Source organism: Coptis chinensis, chromosome 8 (genome assembly GCF_015680905.1).
Source record: "Coptis chinensis isolate HL-2020 chromosome 8, ASM1568090v1, whole genome shotgun sequence".
NCBI classification, from domain to species: Eukaryota; Viridiplantae; Streptophyta; class Magnoliopsida; order Ranunculales; family Ranunculaceae; genus Coptis; species Coptis chinensis.
The window spans coordinates 28,344,006-28,353,315 of record NC_141463.1 but is presented as its reverse complement, the minus strand read 5'-3'; the positions used below and the strand labels follow the sequence as shown (position 1 = coordinate 28,353,315).

Sequence of the window (9,310 nt, the reverse complement as noted above, 5' to 3'; positions counted from 1 at the left end):
GCAACCTTAGAAAAATCTTGAATAAATCTCCTATAGAACCCTGCGTGTCCTTAAAAGGCACGTATGTCTCTAACTGTTCTTAGTATAGGAAGGAATGCAATTTTATCAATCTTAGTTTTATCTACTTCTATTCAGTTATGGAAGGGAACTGTTCGGTGAGGAACGTTTGTTAAGGAAGATTTGTCCTTCTTTTGTGGTGCACATATTTTTCAAAAACTTTGCATGTTTTGGCAATTGTTTGAAGGCATCAAGAAAAGGTAAGTTTATTGTCACGTCTTAAAAGTTTCTCGAATTTCATCAAAAATTTTGTCAGTTTTATTCTTTACCAAACGGGCAGGAAACGGTGCCTTAGGTCGGAATTTGGCATAGGGATCTGATAAGATCCCAAAACTGTAGTTTTAACCCTGTAACAGTCATACTTTTAGACCAATTATGTGAGTAATAATTAACCGCTTAATACCGACACACGTGTTTTACGCGTTTCGGGCTTCAAAGTCAATTATGTGCAGAAATGTGCAACTTTGATGAGATAAAGGAGAAATGGTTGGTTGCTAAGGAGTTCTGTGATTAAAGGCCAAGATTCAAGAAGACAAAGCCTTTCTAAAGCCCGGTCAAAGCTGAAAAGTCAAAGTCAACACGGGCAGAAACAACACACAAAGTCAGCAGAACTTCCGAAGGCCGTATCTTTGGACTCAAACCTCGGAATTAGGTCTACCTTATGTCAAAACGACCGGCTCGGAAAGAGATTTCCAATGGTCTAAGCCTTGGCCCAATCAGAGGAGGCGAAGTGAACGAAAAGTCTGTCGAAGCCAACAGCAGCTGAAGAGGCATTTTTGGACTGAAAGAATTGGGTTTTGGGCCTGATTCTCTGGCCCAAAACATGGCTCCAAGCCCATGCACGATTTTTGGATCTGAAAGTATAAAAACAAGAGCTTGACTCTTTGTTAATGGTAGATAGTTAGACCTAGATTAAAAATTTGATTAGTTAGCCTCCATTAATTAGTTTTAGAACTTAGTTTTAGAATTTCAATTAGTTAATTAATTAGTTTTTCATATCTTGTTTTAGATCTAGTTTCATGTTTAATTAATTACTTTAGAACAAAGTAGATTATTAATTTAGTATTTGAATCATTGTTTTATTATTCATTAGATTAATAAAATAGTGTTCTTGGTAATCTAGTTTCATTTTCATTTATTTATTAGCTTAAATCCTTAGATTTACTTATTTGTCATTATTAGTTTAATTCAATTATTGCATGAGTAGTTTTGAATTGAGTTTAAACAAGTAAAGTTCAAATCTTTATATCATGTCTTGTTCGAATTTGATTGGGAATGATAGCGTGATGATTCTCGGCTAAACCTCCATTAGAGGGGGTTGCGAAGCCTTGATGAAGGCTTGATTCGCTATAATGTTGAATAGTCATAATTTTCTTTCCACTCTAGAAATGATTAGTTCACCATGAGAATGGGTGTAATCGTTCACATGCTAGTTATGAATTGGTAGAAATGCCATGTGTAATTAGGGATTAGGAATAACCCATTATTCTCAAGCTGGCGATTTCATTCAGATTACGACGATTCGTCGTTAGTGGATTAAGTTGAGCTAAGGTGGAATCAACCCCCCTCTAACTCCTTATCATAGAATCGACGTAGTATTCCCATAGTTGGTTAAATAGTCGACTAGTTGCATTTTGTGGGTAGTTGCATCGTAGTCTAGTTATCATTTCGTAAATCTCTCATTAGACTTAGAGTAGAGTAATTAGACTAGAAAACACAGCATGCGGAAGGACTAGGAGTGGAACGAACTTCCTACTCCACTATATATGTTCAATAGATCGAGAGTAGAACAATCTTTGATAAATTTAAGCTCGTAATAAGTTTTAGTTTACTTACGTTTTGCGTTTTATCGTTCATTTCGTAGGTAAACTTTATCTTTTTATGATTTATCAAATGGCATCGCTGCCATCTTAGTTTCACTTTCGCATTGTTTTCGTAGTATAAGTACTCTTCTTAAAGTCCCATTTCACCCACCTACCCTTGTTCGATTTTAACTGTGGTTGTCTTTTTCAGCATTAAACTTCATCGGAAAAAAATAATAATAAAAAAAAAATAAAAAAAAAAAAAAAAAAAAAAAAAAAAAAATTGCACGGAGCGCACCTGCACTAAAGTTCTTGGAAGCCGAGCGACCTCCGCTTCAAACCCGAGTCCCGACCAGCTCAAACACCTGTAACTTCGAAGTTTACACCGAGGCAGCACTACCGAAAGCTGAATTTTGCCGGATTTCCACAGGTTTGATTCGAACTTCGATTTTTCAAGTTTTTCAGTGTTCTAACTTGTTATATACACTGAACACGCGTAAACAAGACGCTATTCATAAGCGAAGCAAGGACGCAATCAGGTATTCCTTTCTTCCACACCTCGCATCTCTTGTTAGAGGTTTATACTAGTATATCAGGATTGTTTGGAGTGTTGACGTGTTTAGCTAAGTTTGGTCTTAGCCTTGTATGAGATTAAGGTCTGGTCGAACAAAAACACCGAACGTAATTACACGACAACATCAACAAACAAGTCTATCTAGTATACCACCCACTACACCTCTAGCTACTATTTCACACACACCACTTGATATAATGCCTGAAGAAGGAGAGACTCCTCTCTCTGACTTCTACAAAGCCTTGAGCGATAGCCCCAAATCTTGCATCGTTCTAGCGGACGATTGGGGATTTCGAATCCCCAAATATTTTAATTTGTTACCCATTTTTCATGGTTTAGACCATGAAAAACCTTATCAACACATGCGTAGGATTGAACAAGTCCTAACAACATTCCACCATCCTACGGTTGGTGCAGAACAAATTAAACTGAGGGTATTCCCTTTCACCTTAGCCGATAAGGCGGCGTCTTGGTTAACTGCCCAAGCGCCTAATTCTGTGGACTCGTGGGCTAAACTTGTTGTTTGTTTATGGAACATTTTTACCCACCCCTAAAGACGGATGAGATGCTTTCCAAGATTCATTTCTTTCGACAAAATCCTCATGAATCATTTTCAGAGGCTTGGAATCGTTTCACCGATCTCCTTATAGAGTGTCCACATCATAACCTAGCGAAAGACACGTTAGTTCGTGCCTTTTTCAAAGGACTTATACACCACCATAAAGAAGTCTTTGACATAATGAATGGGGGTAGTTTCTTAAGTAAAGGAGCCTCAGAGGCTTATAAATTTTTAGAAGATCAACCTAAGCGAAATAACAACTGGGAAGGTAGTGACGATATCCACCGCTCCGCTAGTTCTTCTAATACAGTTAAGGCCGCCGGTATGTTTGAAATTAAATACGATCCCGAGCTTAAAACTCTAATCGAATCACTCACTAAAAAGGTAGAGGCCATTTCTGTTCAACAAAAGCCTATCCCCGTCATGAATGTAAATTCAAATCCATGTAGTTTCTGTTGGAGTCCTGAGCATCCCGACTCCCATCGTCCCTATAGCCTATGAACAGGCTTGTTCCATTAATAGTGAACCTAACACCCCTTGGAGACAAAATCCCAACTTCGGTTGGAGAAATAACCAACACGTCACACCTCCAGGTGGTACAATAATCAATATGTTAGGCCAACGCACGCGGTTTATCCAAGCTCCACCTCGACAAGGGGAGGGTCGGTAATTATAATAATTATAACAACCAAAGTGCAACCTCGACAAAGTCAAGCACAAGGTCAAGGTAGTTATAATAATTAAAATGCTAATAGAGGTATCGTTAGGTAAATAATAACTATCAAAATCCGCCCATAAATAATTCACGAGATAGTTCCAATCCACACCACCCGTGACTACTACACCCACACAACCGGATCGTCTTGACACCTTCATACAAGTGAGCCAAAAACTTTTCCAAACCATGGCTCAATCTAACCAACAGCTTCTACAATCCGTTAATAATTTAAGCCAATAGTTGGCCCAAGATAAAGCCCAACCCAAAGGTGTGTTTCCAGGTCACGCAATACCTAATCCTAAAACAACAAACACCGCCTTTGAGGTAACCGATAATACTAGTAATGAATATGAAAATGTAGGTGAGCTAAATGCCATCACCACTCTCCGTTCTGGCAGAGTGGTTGATAACAAAGTAACTATGCCTATAGTTACCCTTTGATAGCCCCTACACCTGCTATTTTACTAGATACCGAAATAGAAACTGAAGAGCCTACTACTGTAGAGGTACCAGTTACAACACAACCTAAGAAACAGAAAGTCAAGGTTAAACATCTAGGTGACACATACGCTAAATATAGAGAGAAACCACCGTTTCCACAAAAATTAGCCATGTTAACTAGGGATACAAATTATGAGGAGATTAGGGACGTTTTCAAGAATCTAACTATAAACCTTCCCTTCCTCGAAGCTATTAAAAAGCTACCACACCATGCTAAGTTTCTTAATGAGTTATGTACTACTAGGCGTAAGACCAATATACCAAAAGACGCCTTTTTAATAGAACAATTCCCAACTCTATCTGAACATAATGGAATTGTTAAGTACAAGGACCACCGGTCAGATCCCATCGTCATAATGCACCATAGGAGATTCCTATACGAGGACGGCGTTATTAGACACGGGGGCTAGTGTTAACTTACTCCCGCGTTTTATTTGTATAGACAAATAGGTCTAGACGAGATGCAACCCACTAAAATGACGTTGCAATTATCGATCGGTCTATTAAGTATCCTAAGGGTGTGGTCGAAAATGTCTTTGGTAAAGTTTAGGATTTCTACTATCCGACCGATTTTGTCATCCTCGATACGAAGTCGCTAACGACTCTGTCGATCATCTTAGTATGCCCTTTCCCGGCAACCGCCAATGCGCTCATTAATTGCCGCGATGGTTCGATGTCCATGTCTTTTGGCCATCTTGCTGTTGAAGTAAATATTTTTAAAACAAAGACACATTTACCCGATTCGTCTATGGATGGAGAAGTTAGCATGATCGAGAGCTTCGCTCGAGATTATTTCAACAATACGTTCCTTGATAATCATATGCCCAAATTTCTTTCCTTTGGAAGTTCAGACTCCAACATTTTCATCCCTACACTAGTCGATACACATATTATGGATGAGGACGAGATAGATGACTTTCTCAAAGATATAGAGGACTACCATAGTAATCTGGATATGACCAATCTAGATGAGGAATTCGATGAGTTTCTTAGAGCAGATGATGATTCACCCTATCAAGAACTACTTTGCACAACATCCACCTCGACTCCCCTCCTTCCACCCTTTCAAAGGAATCTCGAGTTTGCACTCGATCCTTTTGTTTCTTCTGTGCTTCATAATTTTTTAAATCCTCCTAGAAAACAAATACTTCAGAAGGACAAACCACTTGACACCGCATCTAGTCTCGCTCAGCCGAATTTTGCACCGAGCGACATTTGCCCAAAGGTGACCGCTGACTTCAAACACCAAACCTGGAACTTCGAAAATCATCGAGAGCGACTCAAGTGCTTCAAGTGGGCGCATACGACCGACGTAAACACAAATTTTTTTAGTTTTCTGCGGGTTGTTCCCGGATCATTTGCAGCTATTCCAGAGCATCGTTTTGAGATGACATCTCCTACAATAATACCGCAATCAGTCTTTTCGAAGATTTGTTCCAAAGCACTACTTATGGTGCTTGGTTTTGTGAGGCGATCACATACGTAAGGGTCGGGAACCGCTTATGGTAAGACCTTCATTGAACTTTATTCTCCAACACTAGCATCTTATTTTTACGATAAGCGCATGTTCTTTGAGAGACCAGATGGAGAACAAGTGTTCACCATCAACATTGATGATGAACCAATGGAAATTACCAGGTTCTTGCTAGCATTTGTTCTTGGACTTGCTATGCCCGCTGAAATACAAGACCCATGGTGCTATTGGGTAGATAATATGCATGTCTACACTTATGAGTTTTTGCATGAGTCGTATGGGGCAGGCATTTTGTCACGCCCCGAGACCCAACACACATCCCGAGGACGTGGAATGAATCTCGAGGCCGACACCTATCCAGATTTCTACCGAAATTTCGGCAGAGTTTCCTTTGTTTGATCGACATTCATAAACCCTAAAACCTGTCATAAACCTGTCATAAACCCTGGACATCTTATAATTCATTCCTCCAACCATACATACATCCAACAACCATATATACTACACTTAACTCTAACTACTACAGGGATATGACGATATAACTACAAAACAAGGAGAACCGTTGCCAAATACGATTATTACATCAAAATGACCTAGCTCTCTATATATACAACAAAAGAAACTAGTCTCTTTCTATACAACCAAAGGAAAAGAGCTAGGCTCATTATATACAGCAAAAGAATAACCTAGGTCATCTCTATACAGTCCAAAATATAAACTTGACTCGCCGTCAAGCATGGGGAAATCCTCCCAAATCCCCATAACCCTCCTCGCTAGGGTTAGGAAAAGCCTCCTCCGCAACTGGCTCGTCTGAAATGTTAGGTAGGATGAGCAAACAACTATGCCCAGTAGAAACGCACATAACCAATAAATAGCTACTTATAGAAAACATTTAAAACATGCAGGGTTTCTATAATAGTATTCAAATATTGTGACTATGTATATATACATCACTAACTAGCATAAATCATATCGGCATGCTTCATTGATATACAAAATATAGTTTTCACAATCAAGATACAACCATCGCGGGTCACGATCCTATTAGAATGGTGAGGGAACGCGGTACTTTCAGCCCGATCCCGGGCAATCTCGGTTCAAGATACTTCCGGTGTGAACCATGCACCGTTGTTTTCCTGATTTTACCGGCAGGGAGATGAAATGCCGTTGTTGTGTTCGTACACACAAAATCCCCAAAGCTTTTAGGGCTCAGGTGGGCCCTGTGACCACGACCCCCATACGGGCTGTCACCTAACTTACGGTGGTCAACCGTTCGACGACCGCAGCTTTCGGGATCGACACATCCGAGTGGACTAAACTCTCACTCCTCCTCGGCGCCTAAACCTCATCGAGGTAACATGTAACCCCACTCAAGCTAATCACCATACAATAAGTGACACGTACAAGCATGGTTATCTAGAAAAGTAGAAAAGGAATTCCCGGACTACATCCAGTGATGCATCCCTTTAAAGGTGGCCCACCACCTCGAAAGGTGTACACCACAGTTGGAATCCTAGAGCGAACTGCCGTCTCCGGAAATGCGACAACAGTTCCTTCTTTATAGGAATTCACAGTTCCTTTTCTAAATCTCCTCGTGATAAACATAGTAATATCTATATATATATACTCGTATTACCGATTATTTTCAAATACTCTAGTTACATATCTAGTTTTTCTTTTAAAACTGTTGATTATATAGGTGTGAGTTCCTGGATTTCCCGAAATCGAGCAGAACAACCTATGACTCCCAAACGGGCCAGTCATAGTAAATAACAGCCGATGATTCCCAAACGGCGAATCATCGTAAATAACACGACCATCCCGGGACCAATCCAGAACTTCGCACCTAGTTACAAACAACCGGGTAATCCTTACCCGCATTACAAAATCCATCTCTCTGTCTCCTTACTGAGACAAGAGACGCGAACCTTTCCCCAAAACCAGTTTTTCACTTTTAACCAGAAAACAATCCCTCGCTACCCCCGATTTTTCAGAAAACCATTTCACGCGAAAGCTATCCATATACTTAATTCATATCGAGGAAAACTACAATGCAAAAACATGAATATCATATATACATGCATGGTTGATCATAAACTATTTCTTAACATTTTAAACAACTCAAATCATGCATGAAAATAAGCGGACTATATATTGGTATGTAGGTTCCTACCTTAGCAAGCTCGTTCTCCTCCGACCCACTTAATCGAATCAATCCCGCTTTAACCCAATCCACTTAATTCATTCCTATAATAGCATATACAAATACGTCGATTATTAGCATTGATCGAACAACGAGGAATTCTTATCTAGTGTAAGTCGAGAAGAATTCTCGACGTTAAGAATTGGGTTTCGGATAACTTTCCATCTAACTACCGTTAACAGAGCTACAGGCCATTTCTGGCACTGTAACTCTGACGGTCTCTACGGCTGTTTCGGCCATGGCAGGCCCTCATATCGACGCCAATCCTATTCTATCCCAATTCCCAGTCCAAATTCAACTACAACCCATTCTCCACTTCTCAATTAACATTAATTCTATTAATAAAATCGGTGGGTGTTCCTTATCCCTCGGTCATTACTCAATCAACTCTTATACAGTTATAAATCGACATAAATCTCTTGAAATTGTAATGAATAATCAAATTCTTACCGAGTCAGCAAGCAACAATCGCTCCTAGCTCGCAGCTCCACCAAAATTGCTCCACTCTAGCGCCTCCAACCGAGCTACTGCCGCGGTACATCACCCCAACCCAATTAATTCCATCAATACATCACAAGTTAACGCTATCGAGTTTAAATTATTTGATGGAGGCGAAATCACTCACCTTTCACTTCAATTTCGCTTGGTATGATCGAAATTCCCTAGCTTCTCCAGCTGCTACTGCCGAATTCTACAACCACCCCATTCAAATGTCTTCAGTAACATATCCAATCCATTGAAACGAGTTTAAACTAATTGTTTGAAACCAAATTACTCACCTTTCGTAAAAACACGACGCAATTCAATTAAATTTTTCGAATCCACCACTGTTTCACTCCACTCCAGCTCGTCCAACTGCTATTGTCAGCCTTCAACACCCCTAATACAATCCATTTCAGCATCACACCCTCAAGAAATCGAAATTGAAGCTAACTATTAATTGAAACGAATTCAAACTTACCTTTCGCGGAAATACGACGTCAATTCCACTATTTTTTTGAATCCCCACGCTTGATTGAGTGTTGTTAGTGATTGGGCGTTTAAGTTTTTGAGTGGAATCGATTGGAGACGCATTCACTCACCCGGCAGCGGCGATTTGGCTTCGGGATGTTCGAATTTCCAAGAGATTTCAATCCTCTCACTTCATTCTAGTGTTTCTAGGTTTGAGGGCGAAGATTTGAGGTTTGGATCGAGGTGAATTGAGAGAATTTTTGGTTTCTCTCTCCTAGGTTTTGGTTACTGTCGAATTGGGGAAGAAGATGCGATTTCGATTTCGCGATTTTCGTTTTTACTGTTGGTTTCGTGATTTTTGGTTTGGCTGATTTTCGATTTTTCAGTTTCGCGATTTCGTGGGTTCAATTTGGGCCGATATATTTGGGCCCAAGCCCAATATATCCTAATTAGCCTTAACGTCCTACTTAG

General features: G+C 39.9%; 1 long non-coding RNA gene across 2 annotated transcripts; it reads right to left on the bottom strand.

Annotated features, from left to right (window-relative positions):
- Positions 1-7,929: 7,929 nt before the first annotated feature.
- On the bottom strand, positions 7,930-9,064 carry LOC147480926 (uncharacterized). 2 transcript variants are annotated; one of them, XR_015206273.1, is made up of 4 exons: positions 8,850-9,064; positions 8,668-8,768; positions 8,514-8,579; positions 7,930-8,412 (listed from the first exon to the last, which is right to left on the bottom strand). It is a non-coding gene; the product is annotated as an uncharacterized LOC147480926 (long non-coding RNA). The 2 variants fall into 2 exon arrangements; XR_015206272.1 differs by having other exon boundaries at positions 7,930-8,415; positions 8,850-9,063.
- Between the last annotated feature and the right edge of the window lie 246 nt (positions 9,065-9,310).